Source organism: Parasteatoda tepidariorum, chromosome 7 (assembly GCF_982258835.1).
Source record: "Parasteatoda tepidariorum strain Cologne lab strain chromosome 7, Ptep-v5.0, whole genome shotgun sequence".
In the NCBI taxonomy this organism is placed as follows: domain Eukaryota; kingdom Metazoa; phylum Arthropoda; class Arachnida; order Araneae; family Theridiidae; genus Parasteatoda; species Parasteatoda tepidariorum.
This window is the reverse complement of record NC_141761.1, coordinates 70,892,366-70,905,190: the sequence shown is the minus strand read 5'-3', so window position 1 is coordinate 70,905,190 and position 12,825 is coordinate 70,892,366. Positions and strand designations below refer to the sequence as shown.

The 12,825-nt window shown below is 28.8% G+C and overlaps 1 long non-coding RNA gene across 3 annotated transcripts in view; it reads right to left on the bottom strand.

Moving 5' to 3' along the window:
* Positions 1-12,825, bottom strand: part of LOC147807241 (uncharacterized) — a 64,159-nt gene that overhangs the window by 15,098 nt on the left and 36,236 nt on the right. The window contains exons 3-5 of one of the 3 annotated variants that reach the window (XR_015435572.1): positions 11,148-11,177; positions 6,004-6,041; positions 131-309 (exon numbers count right to left, since the gene is read on the bottom strand). This is a non-coding gene — a long non-coding RNA (uncharacterized LOC147807241). Of the gene's footprint in view, positions 1-130; positions 310-6,003; positions 6,042-11,147; positions 11,178-12,825 lie in introns of those variants that run through there. The other 2 variants (XR_015435574.1, XR_015435573.1) reach the window with 2 other exon arrangements.

Sequence of the window (12,825 nt, the reverse complement as noted above, 5' to 3'; positions counted from 1 at the left end):
TAAGGGGAACAGTGGGCAGACGTGGTAATTTACAAGGAATTGGGACTTAAGAGAAGTCTACTGTCTAGCTTTATTGGAAAAGATTATTAAAATAGTAACACAAAAATTGGTATTTTTAAAAAATTTATTATTGCATACAAAGAGTGGCGATTAGATTCCGGTACACACTCCAGGAAAGACTCACACTATAGGCACAGCTTGGCGTGGTCGAGAATAAATGCTTTGAAAATCCCAAATATGGAAATCCGACCTATTAATGCGTCACACCTTATCTTACAGCAGCGTGCAACCCTGTTTCGTTGGTCTAGTCTAGGAGGAGAATGGTTGATGTGGATTAAAAAGCTATTTTATTTGCGTTAAATTTTTTTTCCCTGTCCGAAAAACAGTTAAAAATTTATCGAACTTAAAAATTATCAGCTTTCTAGAAATAGAATCAGAAAACGTAGGTCGCTAATATTTCTAGAATCGGTCAAATTTTTTTAGGATCGTAATGATTTTTTTTATTTTGGAAGATGCACAGCTGTTTATTGTGATAGATGTATTAAAGACTCAGATATATTTCTTTGATATCTGTATACGACTTCATAATAATACCAAAACAGTTTTAAAGATTTCTTAATTGCTATCTAGTTTAATAAAGTGATTAAATTTCCAAGGTAGTATTTAATACTTCATTTTTAAATAAGTGAAAATAAATGAGCAAGGACTTGGAAAAAAACTATCGAGTTTCTTAAGAAACTAAAAATATATCGTTTCCTTCAATGTTTTGTGTGAAATGACATAGTAGAATTAAATTTTTTTTATATTTATGCAAAGAATTTTTTTATATTTATCAAAATATTTCGATCATATTTTATAGATATAATTAAATGGACAAATTACATATTAATCATTGTATCAACTACAAAGGTAATATTGTATTCACAATGTATGTTAATTTTCAATTCATTACTAAATACTTATAAGAATGAATGTTCTAAATAACTTTCAGATAATATGGTGAAAGGATTTCAAAATGAATATATAATAATATAGATTTTACTATTGCATACTATTATTCAATTAACATTATGAAATAGACCTAAAAATTTAACAACTGCTGCGTTTTTTCACTAATTATTGAATTTTTATTCACAAATTACAGAATAATTATGAATAATTTAGTAAAATGGCTAGCGTTGTTGGCTTATTACTAAACAATTGTGCGACTTATTTTTAGATTCTTCCATTTCTGAAAGAAGTACCAAGTAATTTTTTTAGTCAATTAGTTTGTTATTAGTTAATTAGTTTCTATTTAATTAGTTTGCTCAAATTTAGTTCAAATTTTAGTGGGTTTTATAATGAAAATACCTTTGAAACGAAAAATTTAATTCAGAAAAGGATTTCATTTTCATTTACATTGAACTGTAAGAAAACAGGTTTTGATATCGGGAAATTTCAAATTCTCACTTACAGCGTCAAATATGGTATTTTTGGTTATTTCATATGTATGGATATTTTTGGATATATTTTTTTAATATTTTAGAATACGCATGGTGTATCTCAAGATTACTGTAAAACAAGGGAGAAATGTTAAACTTACAATGGAATCAAATTGAATATTGAATAATACGCAATTGTATTTTCGTTCCTTATAACGATTTTCTTCAAAATATTTAAATATTATTTCAATAAGCTTTTACATAATATTACAATTAATACTGAACTAAAATATCTATGCCTATATACATTGTAATGTTTTGACAAGTGATGCAAATTGTATATAAATATCTGCATTTCTAATGTTCATTAGCAATAGATTCTAGGCAGGCTACTCTCAGTATTTGGAAGGAATTAATAACATTTTTCACAACCTGCAAGATTAGTTTATGTATATTTATTTACACTTCACACAGAGGCAAGCTAAAACTGCCACCAAATTTTACTGTATTACAGCATTTGGCTAATCCATGGCTTAAATTATATAAATTATACAAAAGGAATAATGGGACCTCAATGTATCAAATTCTAATACTATTTATAAATAATTGTGGGAAGAAATTCTGTATTTTTTTCATTCTGAATTCTGCAACATCAAGATAATGTTCATTCGATTCAAAGTTTGCGTAATAAATGCTATTTTAATGAGTAATTATAAATAAAAATAAGACATGAAGACTTAATGAGAGATAGGAAATCCATTTTCTTGAGAAAAAAATGGAATAAGATTAAGCAAAGTGAAACATAAATTGAAACTCAAGGAATACGCTAAAATTTTTAATTTACTTTAAAATCTTGTATATACATGTTTAACATGACATCCAATATAAAAAAATGCAACTGCGAGATTTTATTTAAAAACAATAGAAATAAGTAGATAAATTATAGGCTATCATTCCTTTCCTTCCGTCAAGAACCAATTATATAATAATATAGTAATGATAAAATAAACTTCTATAGACAAAAGTTCAATATTTAGTTTTAGTAAACACAAATTTATCAACTAATGTCATCTACATTAATACTTTAGTAACATCAAAACAATCAGGAGGTTATTAACATGTTATTTATATCTAGAATTTTTAACTGCTTTGCTTTTCAATAAAAAAAATTATCTATAACAATTTATATATCATATTTAACATATCATATTTAATAAAAAAAACATTATATGCAAATTACTTTTATTGGACCCTAATTTTATTTTCGTATTTGTTCAGAAAAGATATTTTTATTTCAGCTCCTTGTTAAAAAAGAAAAGACAATTTTACAGTTTTTCAACTTTATCTTCGCACTCAATTGCTCTTCTGAAAACAAATTCTGGCAATGAGGATTTTTTCATCTATTAATGTTGATGGAATTAGCTGTAACAATATTGGGAGTGCATCCAATGTTTTTTTTTCTTTCATTTTCTTTAAAATCACGTTTGCAACCATTGCTAAAGATATAAAAACGTTTTATATATAAAAACGCTCTCCACAGCGCTTTTACAAGCGCTGTGGAGAGCAACTTGGCGACAGAGCTGGTTCACCAAGAATGCCAAGTGGTGCTTGATCCAGGACTGATCTAAGAATCCTGAAATTTTATATCTATTTATCGTGTTTCATACCATTTATCACAGAGAACTTTTGTATTTGTCCGTAAAAATTTCAGAAACAACTTGCAAGACAGTATAAGCACCCCCCCCCCCCGAAGTTTTTTATTGAAAATATTTTAGTTTTCCTTACGTTTTTTTCCTTGTGAACAAACCTTTAAAATCTATTGATATTTCCCGGTCGAGAATGGCACTACAAATTCACAAAATCTGAGATAACTGTACATTTTTCTAAGATTATTTTTTAATTCTACGTTATACTACTTTTTATACCAAGCTATACAATCAACATTATATTGCTTTCTGTTTCTCATTTAAAAATTTTAAATAAATTATAATATTATTAATGTTGATTAGTCCCGCAATGTTTTTGAAAGACGCAAATTTTTAAACTTTCTTGCCATTTGCACGAGTTTTGAACGACAAAATTCTTGCAAGTTTTATGATAAGTTTCTTACCAGCTGCAGCATGACTAGTAAAAGAATATATTTATTAGACAGGCTTTTGAATGACTCACAATGGAGTTCCGAGAGGGCTTTCTCCAGAACAAACAACATAAATATATTCTTTTCTTTAGTGCCATTTTAAAGAGCGATTTTAATTTTCAGTTGGAACAAGTAGTAAATTCTAAAAACATTAAGCCAGTGGAAATAAAAATTGAATTTTTTAAGATCAAATCATCAATTTGCTGAATGTTTATTTGCAAAAAAGTTCACCTAATTATTATTCATTACATAATTACTAGAGAAAAATTGCACGAAAAAGATAAGAATTAGTTCAAGCAGAAGCTAGACGTATTTAAAGTAATAAATTTTTATTATTTAAATTATATTACTTTTATTATTTACAATAAAAAAAGAGGGTTTAGATGGCTTCCATGCTTTTGTAGCTCTATGACATGCCCGTAAAGTTATTCATTCCATGATAAAACATTATAAAGAGGACTTATGTCACGCATCCTCGGTCCCTTCCAAGACTGGTCAAATTGTTCACCCACCCGTTCATTGACCACAGACATTGATGATTAACTAACACTGTAAACTGTAGGTAAACACGGTCTGGAAACCGTTTTTTCCGAACCACCTGTGGGTCAATATATTACAAAGATTATAAAAACATGAGACTGGAATTGGCATTTTTCCATTCAATTATAATTCATAATTTATTATTACTCGTATATACAAAGTGCGTCGATTGGTTTCTGGGACTGATTTAACTATACTAAAAATTTGAATATTCTATTCCTTTTTATCGTGTTTCTCAGTGACCTCCATTTGCCACTTTAAACTTCAGAATTTATTTGTGAAATTACAGATTCTACTTATAAAGTAGAGGTGAATTTTTGTTTTGTATTTTCAACACATCATAATTCTCAAAGTCACAAATTGTCCTAATTCAATTCAATTTTATTGCCATTTCAACAACTTTTAAAGAAAAGATTCTTGCAAGTTTTACGTCAATTTCCTTGAGAGCTAAAACGTGAATCGGAGAATATATTTATAAGACATGCTTCTGAAATTTTAACAATAGAGTCCCGAGAGATTTTTCTTTAAAGCGAATAACATGAGGACATTTCTTTTCTTTGACATCATTTTCAAGAGAGATTTAAGTCATCGGTTGAAATAAATAGCAAATGTGTGAATGTTTCTAAAAACGCCTAGCCAGTGAGAGACCATCGGGAAAAAAAAAGCTTTTCGAATAAATCATCTATTACTACAATTCCTATTTGCAGAAGAGTTATATTCAACTAATTATTGTTTAGTTTATAATTCCTACTGAAAAAAAATCTATGAAAAAGATAAAAATTCATTCAAGTGGTTGCGGTTGGAGTTGCACGGTATAATTTACTAATTGAAGATGTGAAGAGAACAGGATAATAAAAATGGCAGTTGAAAATGAAAACTGGATCATAATTATAATAAAGCTTTTATTCAGTAGTATTTGTAGTGCTCAAGGTACGAAATTAAAATTATATTTTATCCATAAGACTTTCTAAGTGAAATAATAAATTTTGCATAATAATATCAAAAAGGAAAGGCCATGGGAGATAAATCCCACATGACTAGTCTAATCAAAAAACCAAATTAAAAAGTGTTTGAATTGTTCTCAACACACAGTTAGGAGCATGGGAAGAGATTCATGATTCGCGATTTATCAAAAGATAAAATAGCCAAAAACAAAACCAACCCCCGTAATCAATATTAAAGTAATTTGGCTATAGCTAACTAAAAAGGATCATGAGAATTTGTGTAATCTTGTAACTGAAGCATTTTTGTGGTAAAAGAAATAAAGAATAAATAGTTAAAAACAGATTTTGATGTTCTATTTTGTCGCGGCAAAGAATTAATGAGTTTTACATTTGTATTGAAGAAAATGTTAGCAGTTACATTGATTGTTAAGAAAAGAATAAAATATTTATATTTGCTTTTTATGAAATGTAATAAAAATCAGTAATCTGTTTAATTTACTTACAATTCAATTAAGAATGATTAAAAAAATAAATTTAAGAAGTTAAAAAATTTTAGAAGCTAGGAAATATGTAAATGCCTTTTATGGCATCACACCCTCGTTTCTTACCATTCTTATGACGTGTGAATGACGTGAGACTATCTTTTTTCCCTCAATTTCTTCGCTTTTATTCATTTTCATGGAATTAATTTTTAAATTTAAGTTTTTGCGATTCGATTTTTTGAGGATATATAATCTATTTAAAAGGCAATTTTATTTAAAGTAGTATTTGTTAATTTTAAGCAATTCGGGGAGACATAACGAAATAGAGATATTACCGATACAACAAAGGAGAAACTAAGGAAGATATACTATACTAAATAGATTAAAACAAAGCTTTAAGCAGTTATGCTATTCTCAATGAATTCTGGAGAAACAAAAACATAACAAATTCCACAAAAAGTAGAATTTTCAATACTAACATTAAATTTGTCCAACTCGAAGGATCTGAGAAATGCCACTGTAATAAAAATAACATGAAAAAACTTCAAGCATTTATTAACAACAGTTTAAGAAGAATCTTTCGTATCAAGTGGTGCCATAATAATTGTAAAGCAGAAATCCTTAGAAAAGCAAAAATGTAACGGATTGAACTGGATCACGATCATAATCTACGTAAACCAGAAGAGTTTAAAGAAAAACAAGTTTTTGATTGGAACCCTCAAAGCAATGGAAAAAAAGATAAAGATTTAAAAATATTTGGTGTAGGACAATTGTAAATGAATTGAAGACAGTAGGGAATAGAGTAAGATGGTAAACTACGATAGAAACCCTATGCTCCATTTCGGAGTGAAGAGATATTTGATTGTGTATATAAAATAGTAGAATAAACTTTGATTTGAATTTACATTTTGACTTTTTGTTTTAAATTTTATTTTTAATTTTGAGTCTAGGAAATTTTATGTTTTCTTTTCTTTCAGGTTGCGCTTACGCATTTAATACAGAAGAAAAATTAAAAGAATAAATAAATGAAAACTAAATAAGGATAATACCTTTTCGATTTGATTTTCATTTTTTGGTATCTAAACACGTATTGTATTTTGGACTTTGTACTATATTAGAAATATTTTATTTTTAGGGTATGAGATGAGTTAATGAGCTAGCGCAGAACTACATGAATAGTTCTGAGGACCTTCTTCTTGCGAGAGATAGTGAGAAGTGTACATAATTCAAAATATAATTTATGTAAGGCAACATTAATTTTTGAGTTATTTGGTCAAAGTTAAAGATATTTTATTGCATTACAAAATTAATATTTGATAAAAAATATTTTCTGGGATAATATTCTTTTTGAAAATATAACGTCTAATGATGAAGAATGTATCATACTTAGTTTAAATTTCTAATTTAATTGGCGTAATTAAGTTGTTAAGTTGAACTTTTTGAAAAAAATGAACCACAATTCACTTCATTATTTAGATTTATTTGCTATTTGCTCGCTAGTTCTTTCTGCAAGACACTGGAATGGCGATAAGAGCAATCGAAATTATCTAAATTTCAAGCATTCCCGAGCATTGATGAGCAATAAAAAATTATTGGTCACAGCCTTTAATGCAATTAAAATATACTATTAAAGCAATTAGTGTGATGTTTCTGAAAGATATTTGCTTAAAAGTTTCAACAGTTTAACGTTGTCATTTTAGTTTCATAGTTATTTGTTCGAAATGTAAATTTTCGTATTCAAGTCAATTTGGTTTTCTCAGTTTTATTTTATTTTTAACGCATTGGCATTTTAACTTTTAATTGATTTCTTGATATCGATTCTTTTTTGATTAACTGCCCCAGAGAAAATGATACCCGATTTCGGCTTGCGCTGCAAAGATGGCTGTTTACTATTTCAGGCATATGCTGGAAGGTCGTCCGTTTACCATTTGCACCACACCGACCATATGAGAAGGCCGATAAACTTCCAGAAATAACATCGCAACCTTAGAAACAGCTTCCCACATTGACTTCCAGGCAATGACAAACAACCAGAAAGGTAGCAAGGAATTTGTTGGAATTGATTTAAATTTTTTTTAATATCAATTAATCATTATATCAATATTAAAATCAATTTCATTATTTTTACACGACGCACCTTTTCTGGATTATAGTGCTTTTAAAAAAATTCGTTTTTCTCTTTTTCCCGCACTTTTTATTGATTTATAAGTCGTTTCTGAAGTTTTTTCAGAATTTTTCCGAATTGTGAACGAATTTAGAATGTGTCACCTAAGACTATTGCTACTTGACGTAGCTTGCTTACTCGAAATAGATTAGAAAGAACAGTTGCTAACTTAAACAAATCCACGTTTCAACAACCGATCAGGGATAGAGATACCCACATTGCGTCACTTGCAGGTATCCCATTGATAATATCATTGATAAATATCTCTAATGTTGCTTTCTATCTTTCAATATAGCTTCCATAAGGAATAAAGTATTAAAAAATATGCAAAATATTTCCTACTTGTAAAAAGCAGCCGTGTCCTGTTCGCGGAAGGCAAAGATTCCGTTTTGCACTTCGAATCAGAATTAGTTAATGATCAGTTCTCTTATTATAAAATGTGTATAAATATATTAATGATAAAAAATGAATAGATATAAACTCACAGCCGTATCTTCTCCACAAAAAGAAAACAAAATAGCTTTTTTTTTAAAAAAAAAGAGAGAGAGACTGTTACTATTCGCGATCGCAACGAACTATAGGGGGCGTTGTTGTATGAGACTAATACCTGCGATTTCTATATGAACAATCATTCAGTTACTCTAGAGACGTCGTTAATGTAGCACGTAGCATTGCAACGTTCCTTCTTTATTGTGGCTAATTAAATTTAAAAAAGAAAAATGCTTGATATTCTTTCTTATGCAAACGAAAACAAAATGGTATCTCTTTTTATTAGAGAAGGAATATCCAAAACACATCGGAAAAATATTTGTACATTAACAGAAAAATATATGTATATTCTTATGAGAGTTAAAACCTAATGCCCGAGAAATAGTACTACTAAATTTAATGATATAACATGAAAGGCTACGAGCTCTTGTGCGCCGAATCCAATCAATTAAAAATGAAAACTGTTTCCAGCGCGAGAAAAGAAATACCATCGGTTTTATTGATACATACGTACGTATTAGCGTTTTATATAATATAGATAGATGATATAACTCAATCTGAGATAAATAACAAAAGAATGAGTTTAAAACTTCAAATTGTTTATTGTTTTTAAAATCTTTTTTACCCTCCATCATTTTATTTTATATTCTTAGTTAAAAGGTAAAAAAATATTTTCTAAATACTTAAAACTAAATGAATTCCGAAAAAATAACAAATTGAGTTTTGGAGATTACGCACTTCGTCATATTTTAAAAAAAAAAAAAAAAAACCACAAGCTATAATAAAAATTTTAAAATAGAAAGCAATTTTTTTGAAATTTACACATTACTGTTACTAAAGGCCTGGTTTCTTAGGACAGGACGCCGTCAGCTGGAAATCAGCGCTAACCTCTGATTGGTCCATTTGTGAGTTTGATAGTATACGTCATCGAACGCTCATCTTAAACTACAATTGCCGTCCAACTCAACTGCAGTTGGATTACAACGTGACGTTAACCACAGAAGCAATGGCGGACAACATCCAACAGCACATTGAAATCAGCCAAGATTTTGATTTTGACATTAAACATAGCTTCTTCATTAAACATATCACTCTTCATTTAGTTCATCTATAATGTGTTTTTTCTTGGACAAAGTCATTATTTGTTCTCTAAAACACTGGTCGACAATCACAAAATGAATACAAATTCAAAATAAATATTTGTTTACGCTATTAACGCATGCGCAATGAGAGATAATGTCTGCGTTGGACCGACTGCTCACGCTGAGCTAACAAAAAAGTATTTTTTTGGCATCAGCTCTGCGTCAACTTTCCGCTGACGCCCAGATAAGGCGCTAGTTCTAAGAAACCAGGCCTTGAGCTAACAAACCAGTATTTTGTTGGCGTCAGCGGGACGTTGACGTCACGCTGACGCCCAGATAAGGCGCTTGTCCTAAGAAACCAGACCTTAAATGTATTTCCATGGACTATATTTTTGCTTAATATTTCAATTAGATATATTAATGCATAATAACTTTAAATTAAACATTATTTCTGCTTAGTTAAAATTTTCTATATGGCACATTCTATAACTAATATAAATGTAGAAAAAAAAGCAAAAGAACAAGCTTAATGGCAGATAGTTAAGAGTTTTTAATACTGTTATTTTCTAAATATCTTATTTTAAATTCCTTAATTAATTCCTAAAAAGGTTTTTAAGGAAGGGAATTTTTTTTCTAGTCCATTTATTAAAGTTACTGAATCTATTTTATGAAGTATTTTGTTACAAAATTATATAAAAAATATTAATGCATAATGAATTTCCATTAAACATGATCACAGCTAGTTTTTATAAAAAAAATTTACTTCTTAAAAAAAGTTAAAGAATACGCACGTCGCCAAGCTGAAATTGAAAATGACACAAGCTTCAAGTACAGAAAGAAATTTTTTCGCAGCATGAACTCTTTTTAATGCAGTTGAATATTTTCTATGTCCAGGAAATTGTTTACTTCGATTAACATATTAGCAAAATGTTGTTAAAAAACTTTTTAAAAACTATATTTTACAAAAACAATTTTTATTATTTTTTTAGAAAAAATATTAAATAGGAAAAATCAACTATGTATGCCAAGCTAAAATTTAACGAAACGCCAGCTTTTAATCTCAATTGCCATTTCTTTACTCCTTCTACAAGGAAAACGTTTTTTGAAGAGTGCAAATGTTGACTGATATAGGATCAGTATTTTAAAAAATTGAGCATACTCAATAAAATAAAGAAATTGCTCAACGCAAAACAGTGCCTCTTCTATTACGTTAAAATTGTTACTTTTTTTCAAATCTTTAATATCCAATTATTTTAAAAAGCTGATTAGAAAATGCCTTTTTATTTTGGTATTAATAGATCAACCTTTGTTTTGAACGCAACGTGAGCCAAAAAATTACAAAGAAATTCGTCCCTAGACGAAATATTTTCTATTCCGCCTGCTTGTCAAAAATGTTAGAGACGCCAGAAAAAAACAGAAAAAAAGAACAGAAAAAAAAATGGTGACTAGAGGAATACTTTTACTAATTTGAGGAAGAGATTACTACACTTTTTCCCAACCCTGCTCTCTAGATCTCTGATTATAACTTAAAAATATTGATATGATAGCAATCATAGAATAATTTTTTTTTAAACATTTATTGATATTATTATCGAGTGAAATTAATTAATCACGATTAAAGTTTTATTCATTTTAGATTTTTTTAAATTAAAATTTGTCTTTAACATTAATTTTTAACGTTATGAAAAATAAAGAGACAAACAGAAAAATTGTTTTCGAAGAATATTGTTTTGAAATTTTAATCTGATATTTCTTAAACTGTAAGCAGTTAAAACAATTTTGTTGCGATAAATTTTATGCTAATTGCTATTTTCTGTTCATTGAATCAATGCATAGTTTTGTTAACATTAGTCTTGTTATATGATAATCCAGACAGAAAATTCCTTACCATTGGAATGGGAAAAGATTTTAGCGGCATCTGAGAAGGAAAAAAAATCAGTAATCATAATTAAAAAAGAATCAAAATTAATTAAAAAAATCATTTAAAAATCAACAGACTGGCATTGAAGACTATTAAAAATACAAAATATTTGATATTTCTTCGGTTCTTACACTTTATGGTTAGTATAACGTCTTTGGCTGTCATTGTCTTTGATTTGCAAGTTAAACACATTTCTGTGGGCAAGTAAGTAAATTGTGAAAACGATCAAGGGAAAAATTAATCAAACAATTGCAAAAACGTTGATAAAATTGAATTCACGGTCCAAATTCAACATCTTCTGATAAATACTCAAATATTGCACAATTTTACCTTATTTATATTAACTTTGCCTTCGGGAATGTCTTCTCGGGCAGAATTTTGTAGGCAATTTTAAGCTAACTTCCTGACTAGCTACAGACTTCAAATTTGACACATAGTTCTAAATAGGATGACAATGCGTGAAAATGAAGAGAAAGAAGACTTACAAAGTAAAATAGAATTCAAAATAACGAAAAATTAATATTTTATCGATCTTTTGTTGTGGATTCGATTATTTCAAATTAATGTCACATATCAGTTGAAAAGTTTTGCGTACAGTGAGTAAGAAAATTGAGATTTTGGAAGTGAGTACAAAAGTAAGAATATGGGAAGTATGAGCGCGCTCGTGTGTGCGTTTTAATATGTATTAAATATAATTACTGTCACACGCAGAAATTGTCACACAGCTGGTCAGTGTGCCATAAAATTTTTTATGTGCGGCCGAACTGTCGTGCCATCTAGTTAATGCATCACAATTTGTCCCCATGTAGACGTCTGTAATGGCACTAATTGATCATGAACAACCAGATGCTAATGATGAATTTGAGGAAAATGGAGATATTAACAAAATTTTATGCCATACTAAAGACAATATTGTTAATGTAAATGAAGAGTTGAAAGCAGAGGAATTCTCATGGTGTTATCTCTTTCTATATGGCAAAAATGGCTTGAATGAAGAACGTCCTGTGAGAATAGTGCCACTGGATTATTTCCAGCAGCTAATTCTAGGCTCAGATAACCGTTTTCAAAGAACAGATGATTTATTTTATACACTGTCAATGTTTGAGTATCTACGAGTGCAGTCGACGATCAATGTATGTGGCAAAGCTGTACGAGGATAAGAAGATGTCGTCGAAGATCTTCACTTACATTTAAAGAATCTTAGAGAATCCGCATCATATTGGCGAACAGCTCACAATGAATTAATTGCATTTTTTCGATGCCTGGTCCTGCAACTTGGTTTAATACTTTGAGCTTTAATGATTTGCATTGGTTGGATATGCGCAAAGCCCTATTAATTGCAGATTGCAGACTCGATGAAGATACCAGCCAATTAAATATTGATGTGCAACGTTTCATTGAATTGTATCTCGTTGTGATAAACGCATTTTTCTCGTCGTGTCAATGCAATTATGAAACTGATTAAAGAAAATGATAATCTGCTTGTTGGAAAAGTGGTTGAATATATATATATATATATATATATGGCTCTTGAATATATATATATATATATATATATATATATATATATATATATATATATATATATGGCTCTTGAATATATATATATATATATATATATATATATATATATATATATATATAT